Consider the following 17151-nt stretch of genomic DNA (forward strand, 5'->3'; position numbering starts at 1 on the left):
CTCCGCTTACAGCAGGAGTCTCTACAATAATGGACAAAAACGCAGAGGTGTTAGTATGTGGCGCTTCAATTATGAAGGATGTCTGGGAAATCAGACTGAGGGAGTATCGACAGAAACGGCAGCTGGAAGAGGAGAGGATACGGAAGAGCGCTCTGGGAAGGTGAGGACCTGCCGAACCTCTCGTTTTCCTGCATTTGTCAATCAGAAAAACTCCAACTCAATATTTACAAAACAACTTTGTGGCTCAAAAATGGCCTAAAGTATATTTGATGCATTTCCAATTTGCTAAAAGCAGCCCAGTAAGGCCAAATAAAAATAAATTAAAAACTACATAAAAATAAAAGTTATTAAAAAGTATTTAAAAAAATATTACATTTTATAATTAAAAATATTTTTAAATGTTTTTAAAATAAATTTCTATATATATATATATATATATATATATATATATATATATATATATATATATATATATATATATATATATATAATGTCACAAATCTATAGTTGGTAAAAAATTATGTAAAGAAATACTTGTGTATATTTTCTTGCCACCGAAATACATTTTGAAATATATTTATATGTATGAAGGTTGAAACTGTATATTTTCTATTTAAAAAAATATATTTAATTGAGCTTTACTGTTTACAACATATATTTAGCATATTTAAAATAAATTTTGGCCACATATACATTTTGCCATATGGGGTTTGTTGATAGTTAACCAGTTTGTTGTTGTAAATATTTTTAACAAATTTCATTTCATATACTTTTGAATATGCTATTGCTGCCCTCATGCCATGCCAGAATTACTGTAATAATCAGTTTCCTACTTGGAAAAGCTTTCTCTCACTCATAATTACAAGGTGCTCATTGATGCCTTTTGAGCGTTGCCATAGAAAAGAATAAATTCTGAAGAAGACAAGAACAGTTCTTTGAGTCATCTCATAATTACAGTAACTCTAATATTGCATGAATGCAGTTTGATCCCAAATGTCTCTCTGCCTATTGTTTGCACATAATAAGGCCATTCAGAACGATAATGAGCTTGTGGTCGCTTCAACTTTAATTGCCTTAATTGTGTAAATATTAATTTTAATAACAGCAGCCATTTTTAATTAATCTGTTAAAACAAAAGAAGCACACATTTCATAATTAACGAGAAGTCTTTTCATTTGTTGTCCGTACCAATTAAACTTTTCATAGAATCAATCAGGATTGGAAGGCGTGCATGTCCTCCAAGATAAAAGCCCCTAAAAGACTGGAGAGAAAAGCAATGCTTCCTGAAGAATCGACTCTTGATGCACACAAGGCTGAAAAGACATACCTTGGCAGGCCTCGAAGCTTCCACAGTAGTCGGATTCAGAAGTAGTTGGACTCGACTAAAACTAACAAAGCAAATAAACTGGCCCCGTTACATCAGCTCAATGAAAGCTGCCCGGGGTTGATGGTGTGGGCAATGTCTTGGAAGTTTTCGCAACCTTTGCCGCAACCTGAAGAAATTCCCCATACGTTCGACTTGGGGCAATCATGGAAGTTTCTCAATTTTCAGCCAAGCACTGATGGTAAACCATGGTTTGATCTCGGGTTTGATGCCAACTACGATATGAGCACCAGTGACATGTTTCTATGGGAGAAACTCGGCAAAGCTTTAGACTCTGAACACATTAAACAAGACCTGGTCACTCCAGAATGGGAAAAATCTTGGATATTCAGGCAGAAAAGAAAAGAGTGTCATGAAAACAGAAATAAAAATGATTGCAACAAATTTTACAATCAAAATGAGGAAATCGCATCAGACTGGAACGAATCCTGGAAGTCAACTAAGCCTGTAAAAGAAGTAGATGTTAAGTCTGATTTAATACAACCCACAGTTAATGAGGAAAAACAACCTGAATTATCATGGAATATATCTTGGATGTACTTTAAAAAGCAGCTTTGTGTGAAATCTAAAGCAAATAATTCAGCTTGGAGTGAATCTTGGAGAGTTGCGAAAACCATATCAGAAAAGGAGACAAAATCAATCCAATCTCAAGGAATGGTGCCTGAGGAGCTGCATCCCGACATCTGCAATGTGATAATGAATGTGTCTAGAGAGATGAAGCACACAATTCCATGGAGCTCTCAGTTCGGCGGGAGGGACGCACAGCTGTCTGAATGGGAAAAAATCATGGACGACCATAAAAAATCTGTCAGAGTATAAAGAAGAGATAAATAAAGAGGTGGAAGTGAAGGTTGAGACATTGAAACCAGACAAGCAAGCAATTGAACATGTGAAATTCAATGTACTTGTTTTGCCAAAAAGCCAGAAGCGGCAAGAGATGCTTAACTTCTCTGAGCAAATAAACTGGAGGGATTCTTGGAAGATGATGAAACGCCAGCATAGAGAAGAAAGAGCCTTGAGAAATCCACCTTCGCAATTCTCACAAAATCTCACTGAATGGCCTGATTCTTGGAGGTTCACCAACTTAACTCTCAACCAAGACGGCGGTCTATGGCAGCAGGGTTGGTCTTCCAATTTTCAACCCAGGCCTATTAGAAGAGTGCGAGAAAATGAAGATATCCCGCATAACGGACCAGCAGGTGTTCGAGCATGGGTGAAGTCCTGGAGGTCAACGAGACGTCAGCATCTTCTGGAAAGACCAGCGACCAGTGCATCTTCCCAGCCGGTATGTCTTACATATGTATGTCATACATATGTATGCACGATCTGTGGCAGACTGGGAACAATCATGGAAGTCAACTCATCTGCGTCGTCATGATAGACCCTCCATGACTGCGTGGATGGACTCTTGGAGGTGCTCCACCTTGGAGGATCACCGACCTGAACATACGTGGTTTGAGAAATCAATGGAAGTCAAAGGCAGAAAGGAACTTTGCAGAGCATCGAATGCATTTAGCAGATCATTTGATTCTCAGACATTCAAAGAACTATATCCTGCGAATGAATGGAATAACTCCTTGAGGGTTAAGTTGATGGTCCTGGACTTGCACAACTAATGAAAACGAAGTACTAGATTGGGATAATTCTTGGATGTTCAGCAGCACAGTTTTATCAAACACAAGGTGAATGTTATTTGAATTCTCACCTGACATCTGATGTCAAGAGCCATGCGATGCTCAAATCATTGCAGATCGAAAGCAGGTCAGAGTGGGGTCGATCGTGGAAGATGTCAAACCCACAACCACCAAAGAACATCGCCGCGTGGGTTGATGCAAAGCCAACATCATTCAATGCACAAGACCTGATTCTTTGGTCCAAACACAAAGGCATCTATTGTTTACCTTCTGCTTCACTCAAAGACTTGAAACTGAAAATGTGGAGCAAGTCCTGGAGGTTCATGAAGATAGACCTTGACTCGAAGCACAGGAAGGATGAGGATGAATCTGTGATAATGACAAAGACTATAAAGATAAGAAAGCAAATGTACTCTGATATAGACCAGCAGACATCAAAAAAGGAGAGATGGAGTGATGCATGTATAATAGCAAAGACGCAACCACGAGCAAAGTGTAATGTTCAATCTAGATCTGACAACGTGGAAGATGATGAAGAAATGTTTGCAGAATGGATGGAATCTTGGAAATTCTCAAATAATTTAAAAACTTTTGAGTCTGTCAAGGTATCTCTGAGCCATTGGAAAAAGTCTTGGGAGTTTCTCCTTGATCCGAATGTAACAATGAACGGCCCAAAAACTAGCAAGAATCGCTGAGGATTACAGACTTTGCAGGTCAGGTTTTAAGAGTATGTCTCGCATTTAAAAATAAATGTCAAGTGATGTTTTAAAACGTCTACAAATTCACCCCAGAATAAAGTTGTGTCCTGTGCAGACAATTACACTCGGTCTTATCTATTGTGTCCAAGTACAACAAACCATAACAACATATCATTATTTCTGATGCAGTCACGCTGACAGCTGAGAACTGTGGCTCATGTTTAACAGTTTCAAGGCACATCATTTATTCTTTTTCAAGTCATTGCACACAGAGTGCATGCGGTTCAGCACTTCCTAACAAAAAACAAGAATGCAGTTGTTTAACTCTAGTGCAAGTGTATTAAATTGGACGGAGTACAACAGCAGTTCTGCTGCATGATCACATACTGCAACAATGAAGATTATACAGCATGAAAATCACCATGCTTGTATGGCAAAAATACTGCATACTGCATAATTAGAAGAGAAGTGTACTTTGCAAGAAGATATTAAAATAATATATTATGTTAAATTATATGTATGTTTTCAAATAATAGAGAATTATAAAATATTTGATATATATATTTAAAATGTCTACAAATACTTCAGTGCTGATTTTGTGATCTATTTATCCAAGTAACTTCTCAGAATTTTTATATAAAATATTGTCATGCTTCTTTTTACTCAATGTTAATAGATCATAATAGATCAACAATTAGTATAAATGGCAATGATTCTGGCTGTTAAATTTATTATAAACCACACATGCCCTCAACTCAGGGTATCCCACACTGCCACCTACTGGCAGTGAAAATCTGACCAGCATTTTAGCTACAGTTGATTAATTTTGTAATTAAGCTGGATTTCTGAGCCCTAAATGACCCAGCTGATCATGTTGAAATTTTTATTTTTTTACTTTGCATCACATCTCCACAATCTCCCTTAATTATCTGATTAGCTAATGGTGTGTTCTGGTATGTTTTTCCAGTTCAAGCAACTAAAAATAAACAAAGTTAAATATGCTTCAGGGCAATTGCATCAAGATAATAATTATACTAAGTTTACATGATATATCAACCCATTACTGGTTGACAAACTTAAGTATATAATTTTGCCGCCTTTATGCCAAATGGGCCTTTTATAGGTTTATACCTGAATAGGAAACTATGTCTGACAGACACAAATAATCTTTCAAGAGTGCTACACAGATATAGATATTGTCATTAAGTAATGAGCAGAAGGCGTTTCACTGGCTATTGTTTACGCTGCACAAAATAATGTGCTGACAATCGTCTGGTCTCATTTTTTGTTTTGCACGAGCTCAAGCAAAGCTGTCTCACTTCGGTTCACCATCTGTCACAAACATCCCGTCTCTGCCCTTTCAGAAACGCATTTAAAACCTCTCCTCTGAATGTGCTTCTCTAAATGACGGCCAGAATCCAAGGCGCTTCGTGCAGATTTTGTTCAGCTTGTTGCAGTCATTTTGTAGTTAAAACTAAAATTAAACACGTAAAATTAAAGGTCAAAGCTTAATGTGACCCACCCTTACTGCAGTTTCTTTTTTGAAGGCCAATTAAAGCCTAAAGTCTGTTCTTTTGAAAGTCATGAAGTAGTAATTCGACAAATTTGCCACCCCGAGTTATTTGAGTAGAATTTAAATATTATGGTATTTATTTGCTTTTATTTTTATATGTTCAGTTTTCATTTTAATTTACTTTATTTACTTTTCATTTGATGTAATATTAACAACAGGCTACATTCTTTATAAATTCAAAAGGACGGTCCATCCGTCTATCCATCCATCCATCTATCCGTCTGTCTGTCCGTCCATCCCTCTATCCATCCATCCATCCATAGAAAGAACCTTTTTGTCTAAATGGTTCCATGAAGAACCTTTAACATCTTAAGAACCTTTCTGTTTCACAAAAGGTTCTTTGTGGTGAAAGAAGGTTCTTCAGATTATAAAAAGGTAAGGAAGAGATGGTTCTTTAAAGAACCTTTGACTGAATGGTTCTTCTATGGCATCGCTTGAAGAACCTTTTGAAGCACCTGTATTTTTAAGCGTGTTGTGCATTCAGTTTTTATTGGCTTAAGATCACATACTGTGACAGTCCTTGCTCTCTAGGACAGAAATAAAGCGAAAATGCCATCAGATATATATTTACAGGCGACACCGTGTGTTTGCCGACGACTCGCTATATTTTCAAGCACGTATTTGCCTGGCATGGTTGCGGTTGTTATAGCAGGAGCAGGACTGTCTACCCTACACGCATCGCCCCAGAGGCCTTCTGGAAATGCTGCAGTAAAATTAATGAGCGGAGGGCCTGACACCAAATTATGGAGGGTGGGTAGTGTGGATGTCTCAGGCGCCGCACAGACACTTAATTTTCCTGCAAAGAGAGATGCCTTCAGCACAGAGTCCTCTCTCTTTCTCTCCACCACACACGCGGAAACAAACACAATAGATCATCAAACCGCTCCCACTTCAGCAACATCTCTACGCTCATCCCACAGGGGTGTTAAAGCAGGTAATGCAGAGGAGTGGTATTGTTATCCCATTCGCTTCTGAAGCCAACTGATTTTGAGATCGTTTGCAACTCGCCTCCTGAGTTGTTCACACAGAAACAAGCGAACATCTAAACTCTCACATCACAATGACAAATATTGTGGTTGAAATAAGCTTATAAACTGGAAAGAGCGGGGCCAGTGTGTACACTTTATTCTAGTTAATGTTTCTCACATTTACTCAAAAACCTAGAAAAACATTTCCAACTTATTGCATAACAAATAATTAAACTTTTATATTGGAGCATTGTCACAATCAGAATATGCCATTAAATGGCCAATTAGGCTTTAACTAAATTTTTTATTTATTTATGGAACACCTAAAAGTAACAAGATTTAATATGGTCTTAATAAAGATAATCATTCTTGGTCAATTCAAAAGTAACAGATTTTTATGTTCTTAATAGCAACAATATTTCAATGAATTGTATACAATTCATTGTACAGTTACAATTATGTACAATTATTGTATACAAGTTAACAATAATATTTAAACAAAATAAAAATAGATATGAAAAATAAAATGAATAATATAAAGTAACAATTAGATACAATCTTTCAGTTTGATATTTGATAAACATTGTAATATTTTTTTTATTTTTGTAATAATTTAATTAGTTGTAGTGACATACTGCCAAGTATGGTGACCCATACTCTGCATTACACACACACACACACACACACACACACACACACACACACAGAGTGCGACTCTCTAACCATTAGGCCACGACTTCCCCTAACAATAACAATATTATTTTTTACAAACAAAATAAAACTTGATAAATAAATAAAATTACAATTATATACGTTTCAATCTGATAGGTAATACAAATTCCAAAAATTACATTTTAGTTTTTCTTAGTCATTTAGTTGTTGGCTTTTTTAAAATATTCCTATTTTGATTTTATTTAATTAATTCATATTTCACTTTTAGTCATTTTTCAACTTATTAACAATCAAGAACACCACATTTTACATTCAAGAGAAATACTCATGCTGTCTAGCCTCAGTCTCCTCTATATTCAAAAAGAACACATGATGAAATATATTAAAAAGCATTCATACGAGACAAATGATAAGTAGAGAGATGTTTTAGTATTTGCATTACTGTCACAGATCTCAAGAGAGAAAAAAAATCCTCAAAACCATTATAATACCCCAATATGCAGCTCCACAATCCTTTATTTGTCTCTGAGGAATAGAGTTGAAGTCTAATCCTGGAAGAGATTTAACATAATACGCCTTTTAAACCTCCAGCAGGTGTGTTTGTTAACGCTACAGCTTCTGAACACCAATCATTTTTATTCATTTTCATAATGCTAGCGGACACCAGTTGGTCAGACAGTCAGATTCATTTCTGTTCTGCATTGACTGCGTGAAACTGGGATTAAATTGGTACACTGGATAAAAAAATTGTCAATATTATGTTTAGCTGTTTTAAATTATGGTAAAATACTGTTTTATCAGCATTATAACTTTTTTTAAGGCCTAGTCAGGATTATAACAGTTTTAATTAATATTTTTAAATTAGCTTTTATATTTAATTTTTTGCAGCTAATTTTGTTGTGTGTTTTATAATTTTTATTCATTTAATTTTTTTTTTAATTATTTTAGTTTGTGATTTTAGTACATCCAAATATGAGAATGAAAATGAGAAATGTTGCCTTTTTCATATTTCGTTAGATTCCAGTTGACATTTATTTCAAGCAATGAGGTTTTAGATTTGTTAACGACAGTAACCCTGGGCCAAACAACCATCTAGTCCTTCTATCAGGTTTCACAGCAGGTTCTCATCAAGCTGGTCTTGCTCTGTTTTCATGCTAGCAGGTTCCTGCGCCGGGTGTATCGGTAATGATGCAGCCACATTTGAGCCGCTTGTCTCCAGCGTACAAGACCTGTCGACCCCCAACCCAGATATATAGCCATTTCTAAGACCCCCTCACTTATGGTGGAACCCAAGCTGTTTTCGGCAGCCAATTTGGGCTGGTTACTGTCAACACTCGAGGTGTCCCACGGTTCTTGAACAGAAGCAGCAGTGAGATATAGTGGGCTGAGGTGGCTCACATCCATCAACTCTCCTCTCGCTGCCGATTCGCAAAATTATCCTTCACTTTATCCTTCAGCACAAAATTTCATGCTACTCATTGTCTTCACCCAAACTTTGTCATCATTAGACCTCTTAATGCACCTATAACTTATAATGACTTCATCTGCACGTTATTAATTTCAGCAGTGCCATATGCTTCACAGTGCTAATGTGGTTCTACCCAAGATATTCATAACATAAAACACAGAATTATTGTTTGCCACAGCTGATGGGTACTTGAAGGGATTTCGAGAGGTTTCAGGAAAGCAAACTGTGACGCGTGAAACGATCACTGTTTGTGACCTGCAAAGAAAACATATTGAGAATCAACTGCTACATGACAACAAATGGCATCTTACATAATGAAATTCATTTCTCATTAAATCATTATGATTTAGCGTTTTTAAATTTACTTTCTGGGAAAGAAAAACTCACACTAGTAGTTCACCAATGTGAAGAAGCTGAAAGTTGAACGTCCTATGAAAGTGAAAGAGACTGATAAACTGTGTTTTCTAAGCCTGCTGGGTTCACAAAGGGGATCCGTGACTTTCGTGGTTGGCTAGCATGAAGAAAACCGAGGTCCCATTTATTGGCCTGGAGGTAGATAGTGGGGAGGAAATTTAGGTAGATAGGGAAGAGAGTGTAGGTGGACCTGGCGGGCTGGTTGAAAGAGACCTTGCTATCATTGCCACGGAGGGGAAGGTTGAGTCCTCACAGTGACGGCAGGGTGTCGTCGGACGTGGACAGGGAAGTCCGAAATTATTTTAATCATTCTATATGATTTATGTGTGTTGTTGTTGTTGTGTTCAGCCATTGGTGATTACCGTCCTCTTGAATTGTATGTCGATTGCCTGTGCTGGTTATTACACTTAGGGCATGTGATTGATGCTTGGAGTTTCTAATTAAGTGTGCTTTGCATGAGATATCACAATATTTATAGTTTGCTGTGAATTTGGAATGAGTATGTGGTTCCCTTTTAAATGTGAGTTCACGGTTTAATAAAATAATATGACCAGTATATGTAATCAGGATATTTAAGTGAGACAATGCCATACAGCTGCTATTGTTGCTAATAAAAAGTGTATTCCTTTGTAATTCTTGTTTTGGAGTGTGTTTTGTGTGCTCCTCCCGGACCAGACTGGGTTAGAATGAAAGGTTTAGGTCTGCAATAAAGCTCGTGGCCCCTAGTGATGGCTGAATTCATTACAATAATTTTGAAAAAGGGCAGGGCCTCGAGCCCCCAAAGCCCACCCTCTGCACGCGCCTGCTTGTTACCCAGGTAATCTACTCTCCAAAACATCCATTTGTTATCTTAAAAATATCGCCCATCCAAACTAGGAAATGTCAGTTAAATCTGTTTTTCATAAGCACCAAGGTTTTCCATTTCTTTTTAAGGCATTTCTTCAGTCATCCGAGAGACTTGATGTGTATGTTTGCAGGGAGACCCTGTGTTGAACCCATTCAGACTAAAACTCGTAATGGTTGTTGGGATTGCCTCCTTGAATGTGTGAATTGGGGTGAAACTGTCAGGGTAAAAATGGCTTTGTAAGTAGCTGACAAACGATCCAGGAACGGTTATGTTATATTCATAATCATAACACGTGGAAAACCCGAGCGATTGCAGGTCAAGTGACCGCACTTTGGCCACTGTAGTGTATAAAATAATATCATATTTGAGGTTTTGTTGTGTTATCGTTGGCCATTATTATTTGTATATTTGTTGGGAATCCTTCTTGCATTTGATCTACAATATTTAAAGTTGTTGTAATGATGATACTTGCAACCGGGTGTAGTTAAATGGTGTTGAAGCATGCACACTAGAGAGTGTTTCAATACCGTCTTTCACGCTCTTTCAAACTACTTTTTGAAACTTTTATAAAACCCAGATTGGCTTCTAGGCTGGGAATTTGTGCTTGTTTTATCATTTTATAATTTTTAGCGAGTTGAGGAAAAACTAGTGTGATCACTTACCTTTGAGGAGCCAAACGTCTTATTGCTCTACCAAAACCTGACAAGGCAATATGAGAAAAAATTCCTTCTGCTTTTTTGGGCTTAGAGAAACCAGCGTGTTCTGTTTTGCAAGACACATGATTTGATCAATCATTCAAGCATTTCAAGATGAGTTACATAGGCTACTGAAGTTGCCTTAGGAAGCACCAGAGTTATATTTGGGAAATCATTTAGATCTCAGTTGATGCAAGAAATCTCAAAAACAACTTGTCTGAGGTTATACATATTTTTGCATATCCAGACCAGTAGACCAAGTCATTAATGCTTCATAGCATCACAGCAAAGAAACGTTATACTACCCCTAACTGCATGGAAGGACTTCTAAAATGATTTCTCAGGAGGAGGTTGAATTCACTCTTCCATTATAAGAGGGACTTGCAGACTGAGCAGTAATGACCACAGATCTCTGACATTCCTGTGAAAAGGAGCCAGAAAAGCCCTTGATTCAGATCTGAGAGTATCAGAAGAGAACAAGTCTTGTTGGATGTGAGAAACATCAAAACGTACATTCATTCATATGTTTCTGATTTATCTTCTCTGAAGCATTGTCTCTTGATTTTCTCTAGTAAAACTTCTCTGATGGATTTACATAAAGTTCCCTTTTATACTCAAAAATAGATTTTCGTACTATGGAAGGTACTATTTTCGTACTAAGCGATAAGCTTGTTTATTGCATGTTCAGCAGCCCAAAAGTACTTGAGCATCTATGATGCACTTAAAACCTGAATGCCACTGCCAAAATGCTATATATATATATAGTTATGTGATGAATGCATACTTTAACAGTGTATAAGTGTCTAACCAGTGTATATGTTCAGACTATTTAAGTTGATGTCTGTTTATTTCCCGAGGAGGCACACGTCTTATTGCTCTACCAAAACCTGTCAAGGCAATATGAGAAAAAATTCCTTCTGCTTGTTTGGGCTTAGAGAAACCGGCGTGTTCTGTTTTGCATTTGTTTCATATTCAGCTATGAGGAAGATTGAATTTGCAAAACCCAGTTATTAAAAACCGGCAAAGGAAACGCAATATGACTTTTTATTTTGCTTTGTTCATTTTCAATTATTCAAAAAACCCAGCAACTCATTACCTACTACCTGACAAAGAGAAAATAGATTTATAGTGTTAATTTGGAATCATAAATCCTCTCCTCCTTTTGCACAACAATTTTTTTTCAATGCATATTCTTCCTTTATTATTCAGCTTCATTTGAGAGCGTATAAATAGAATGCATCTGAAATGCATTGCATTCTTTGTCATCGCATGAAATGCACGACTAACTGAAATTCTTAGGTTAAGTACATTTAAAAGAGCAGAACGAAAAGTGGGCCAACAGATAGCAGCCCTGCATATTTGATGCTATATCTCTGTCACTCGCCATGTTCCCGTCACTGTTTCAGTAATGCACTTCAGATTACAGCAGCTCTTTTCCAGAGATGCCACATTTGGTTTTCAAATGCACCATGGGAAATGCTGCAGAGGGCATTCGTGAAACTGCTGACGATAGCATGAAAGAAACTTCACTATTGGTTTGATATTAAAGAATAAAAAGTGAACTGTGTGAGGAAGATCTTTCTTTTAAGTAACCTATTCCTGTTTCTCCATTGGGTAACCATTTGTCATTATTTGGATCTGGACTTCCCGGCTGAGAAATGCCATTAGGTCAAATGTATAGCTATAATTCCTTTATTTATTTCTAACTAATATGTTTGAGTTTTTATTCTCTATTACAGTGATGGATGGTTGCAGTTTGTGGGTCATATATTGTTAAAGGGATATTTCACCCAAAATGAACATTTGCAGAATGTTTACCTTCAGACCACCCTGTAGATGTAGATTAGGTTGTTTTTTCATTGGAACACATTTGGAGAAATGTAGCATTCCATCACTAATGGATCCTCTGCAGTGAATGGGTGCCGTCAGAATGAGAGTCCAAACAGCTGATTAAAAACATCACAATAATCCACAAGTAATCCACACCACTCCAATCCATCAGTTAACATCTTGAGAAGACAAAAGCTGTGTGTTTGTAAGAAAAAAATCCATAATAAAAGTCCATAATCCATAATAACGCTTCCTGCAATGAAAAACCTGTCTTGTCTGAATCAGGAGAGAAATATGCACAGATTAAACCCCATTCTAAATAAATATGTGGGTGGATTTTTATGTGAGAGGACAATATGGACTTTTCATTGGAAGAAGCGCGTTTAAGGATTATGGACTCGTATTTTAGCTGAAAGCAGTGGTTTAAAGTTAAAAACATGGAATTGTTTCTTGGAAACATGCATCTTTTAATTTCACAAGACATTAATTGACAGACTGGATGGTGTGGATTACTTGTGGATTATTGTGGTGTTTTGATGAGCTGTTTGGAAACTGGGACAGAAGAACGTGTTTTAGCATAAAAAAAAAATAAAAATTGCACACTTCAGTTTTATGGGTTTTTGCATTTACCCAAGATGGTAGGCATGCAGAAAAACTGTCCTTGGGGCTTTTCTCCATAAGGCAACCCTTAAAAGTAGCACAGAGGTCTTTAGTCTGAATGCATAATTCAGTTTTCACACTGCAAGCTGTCCTGCCATTAAAAACCTGTAGTCGCCCGCAACATCGCCCCCCAGTGGACGCCCCATGAGAAATCATGCATAAATGAGTGTGTGGAGTGTTTCATGTTTTGTTCATCAGACCTTTAAATGAGTTACATGACTTTACTTTCTAGATAAATAACTGTTATGCATGCGCTCGTGCTAAATCTAAAGTTTGGAGCAGGCATTAGGATTTAATAGAAAATCATTATTTACAAATGAAACTGAAACAGGTATTTTATTATAGTTACAAAAAGCAGCATTAAACCGTATCCTTGTATGTTATCACATGGAAATGGATCATTGTGTTATACTGGCCTCTCTAGTTGCATCTGAGCTGTTAAACCAAGTGTGTTAAAGCTGTAGTGCATTTTAAAATGACTTTAGGTTAAAATAGATATTTGTTATCCTAGTCATATAGTGTCTATATCTGTACATGTCATCTATATTGACTATGTTTGTATTTTATACATTAAAAATCAGGTTTTTATGATATTAAATGAGAATATGAATAATTAATATGCACACATTGCTGTAGGTTTTTGCTGGTGTTGTGTTAACGAGTCTCATTAGAAGTCTTGTTTATCTGCTTTGATTTTGTGCTAAAATAATTTGACCAGATAACAGGATAAATATATCTTTAGTGGTTTGCTGAAATATAACATTTACTTACTAATTCATTTTGAAGTATATTTTAGATTTAGCTTTCTGAATGTGAGTTTTGTCTTGGCTGTGTAACAGGAGTGAAGTGGGTGTTAATAATAATTTTTTTCTTTCTCATGAATGTCTTGTAAATATGTTTTCGTCTGGATCTTTACAGCCTTTGCACAGATCATGAATTATCATTTGTCCTCATTTGTCTGGATTCTCTCATCTCTGATACTGTACAGACTAGCTTAGGTCAGTATGAATTCCCTCAGTGGTTTATGTTGGTTAGTGCTGGTTTGGTATTTTCCTGAGCCAAACTTGGCAGGTGAAGTTGGTCAACTTTTTATCAGATAGTTAATAGACAATAGCAGTGGTAATAAATTGTGAAGTTTAGTGAAGTTACACGTCAACTAAATGCTTTAAAAGGACAGTGAAGGTAAAGAGAGCAATGGAGGAATAATTGTGGATGAAGGTCTCACGAAAGAAAAAGGAAAGTGTAGCAATGTTACGCATGGAGAAGGATGAAAGGCGTGTTCAGATGAGGGTCTATCTGTCTCCAACCCATCGAGCTGTTAACCACATTGATTTTCTTTTTTTCCCTTCTGATTTTGCCACTTAAAGAGGAGAGAGGCCTGCATTCGTCCCTGGCTTTCGAATCCTTTCACTGAAGCAAATCCTCCTCAGGATGTACAAGTGATTATGGGTAATTACGTGTGGAGAATGGACACTCAAGGAGAGCAGAGTGTCTAGAGCCTGTCAGTCAAAATGCATGAGATGAAACCAAAACAAGGACCTTTTTTGAAGCGACAATACATTCAGACTGTTGTGAAGAGGTGATCATTTGTTATTTCTTCTTTGAGTTAGACACTGAAGACAATTCTGTTAAGTACAGCACTTATCATATAGAGGCCTCAAACAATTATAGCTTTTTACATGAGAAACATAAACCTGAAAATGGCAAAATGCCACCCATTGTACTTCTGTAATGCAACACCGCTGATTGATGTGTTTCAAAAACAATATTTCAGCGTAATTGCCTAAATTGTAGTAATATTAGCAATAAACGGCATACCTTCGGCGAACGTTAGTTTTAGCCAAATCCCAAAACAGAAACCACACTGAACAGAATAGACTAACGACATTAAAAATAAAAAAGCTTCAGTAAGCTCTCCTGTGATACGAGGCCTGTGGGATCATTGATCGGCTGTAAAATCTTCCACAGAGGAGTCGGACAGACTGCATATTTTGTATCCTAAAGGCTTTGACCTTGCTTTCTACTTTGCAGGTCTAACGCCACACAACACATTGCCTAAACTGGCATAATTTTGTACCGTTTAACAGAACAGTTGGTAGCACATTATTAACTTCTCATTGCATTTTTTCTCATGAAAAATGTTCTCCGCTGAGCAAACGCATAATTGGATTTCAGGCCAATCTGTATTGGAGAAATCCTTCTAAAACATGAATAATTTCATTATCAGCCGAGGCATGAAGTTATTATAGATCGACCAGCAAATCGCTGCACGTCGTTTGAAAGTCACGCACAAATGTAATTCTTTATGTTGACCTCGGTGATATACATCCTTATGAAGTCCTTTGTATCCGATAATGATCTCAAATGCTAATCATTTAGTTATATTCCTGCTTCAACAGATTGCTGTACTACATGATGTGAATGTGACACTAAGGATGGGTCAGGATAGTCAGCTGGATCAGGGGCTTTTGTGTATGTGTGTATATAGGCAAATAGCTTATATAAACAAATTGATCTATCTATCTTATCTCTTTAAAAACATATATAATAACACTTGTGTGGGATGCCCTTTTTAAAATCCAAAGGCAGCTCTGTCTTTTTTTGGTTATAAATAATCCTTGGCTAAATCAAACACTTGGCATTTATATCGTCACTGTAGTAATGCCAAAAAATGTTTACTTTTTACTTTAGTATTGTACTGAAAAAAATTGTGTCGAAAAAAATGTCACTTATTAATTGGTAGAGAATTTCACAAACAATTACAAAGGAATGTCAAGTAACCTATTGGATAGGCTAAAACATGAAATTTTGATGATTTTTTTTCTTGTAAAACATACTTTTATAGTCTGGGTATTATTTTCTTTGGATTTTATTTTCTTTTTTAATAACGCTTGTATAATGTCAGTATAATGTTTGGATGGATGAATTTAAAAAAAAGAAACATTTTCAATTCAGGATTTTTTTTTTATTATTATAAAGCTTTTTTCCAATATCATTCCAAAGCAATGTTAAAATTTTATATTTGATAAATATTAAGACATTAATTTTGTCAGTCCTAAAAAAATAATGTTTGCAAAATTTGGCTTTTTTATTTTTAATTAAATTTTTTTGTTCTTTTATTACTTTTAAAATAATAATAATTTGTATTATAGTCTTACGTGTGCAATTTCTTGTTTTCTGTGGACCCATAAAATAAAATAGTATAAGTTCTAAATTGCAAATTTGTATGAGTTATAAATAAATATGTATATATTTTGCATGCTGTGCTTGACGTGCTGACAGTAACTGTAGTCTGTCCCTCTAAAACAGTCTCTGAGAAGTTGATCAAATCACAGTATATGGTGGTCTTCAATGGGTTTGCATTCTTGCATTCATAAAAGGGCTCCATCAGCTCTTTGTGAATGCAGGAGCACATCTTATGTGAACATCCCTCAAGAAAATGTGTCTGATCGACGTCTGACGGACACGACCCCAAACAAGCATAATTAAACAGAGCTTCGCAGTTGATTTGGGAAGCGTGTAGTCGTGCACATCTCTAAGTGTGACATCATCGTCCCATCAGTCTCCTTGCCGTCTCATGTTCGCTTTGATTGATGAGTGGCATTTGAGAAATTGCTCTGAGACTAATGTCGCATGTCGTTTGCAGGGCGCAAATATTTCTGCACGGTCTCCCGTGGCGGTGCGTTTTAATTAGCTTTAGAAGCATACGAGACAAGCAACATGACGTCGGCGAATTTGTGCCCATAATGCTCAGTAAGCCAGAGTGTTGCGTTTGCTGACCGAGGCTTTACATGTTCATTGAGCGATTATGTCGCTTCGCTATCCTCAGGGTCGCTGGTGAGGCTCGTACTTAATTGCAAATTTGCAGTCTGTAGAAATCCAGCTGCCGAGTGGCAAATGACTATTGAATACACTCCAACAGCACGAAATCCCTCAATATAGAAAATGTCGAGTATCATTTTGGAGCAAATCTGTATGCGCGTCGGTTTCTCCGTCCTCAGATCTGAGTTCTAGATTTGCCCTTTAATGCTTTGAAAATCTTTCCTTTTATATTTTAAAGAACAATTAACGCCTTCGTTTCACGCTCGAGTGCGTGATAATACCCGTCTCAACCCGAGGCCTCTGTTGATCTTGTTTCCAATCATCTCGGGCCTTGTCTGTTAATTATGTCCAATTTTCATGGACAGTACAGCAATTATCAAAGACTCATGGCAATCGTTAGCTCCCCGCTGCTATGCACTCCATTGACGTTATTTAATGTTTAAAGTACACGCTGTGATAATGCTAATATCTATAATATAGAAGTGG

This window comes from Barbus barbus, assembly GCF_936440315.1.
Source record: "Barbus barbus genome assembly, chromosome: 45".
NCBI lineage: Eukaryota > Metazoa > Chordata > Actinopteri > Cypriniformes > Cyprinidae > Barbus > Barbus barbus.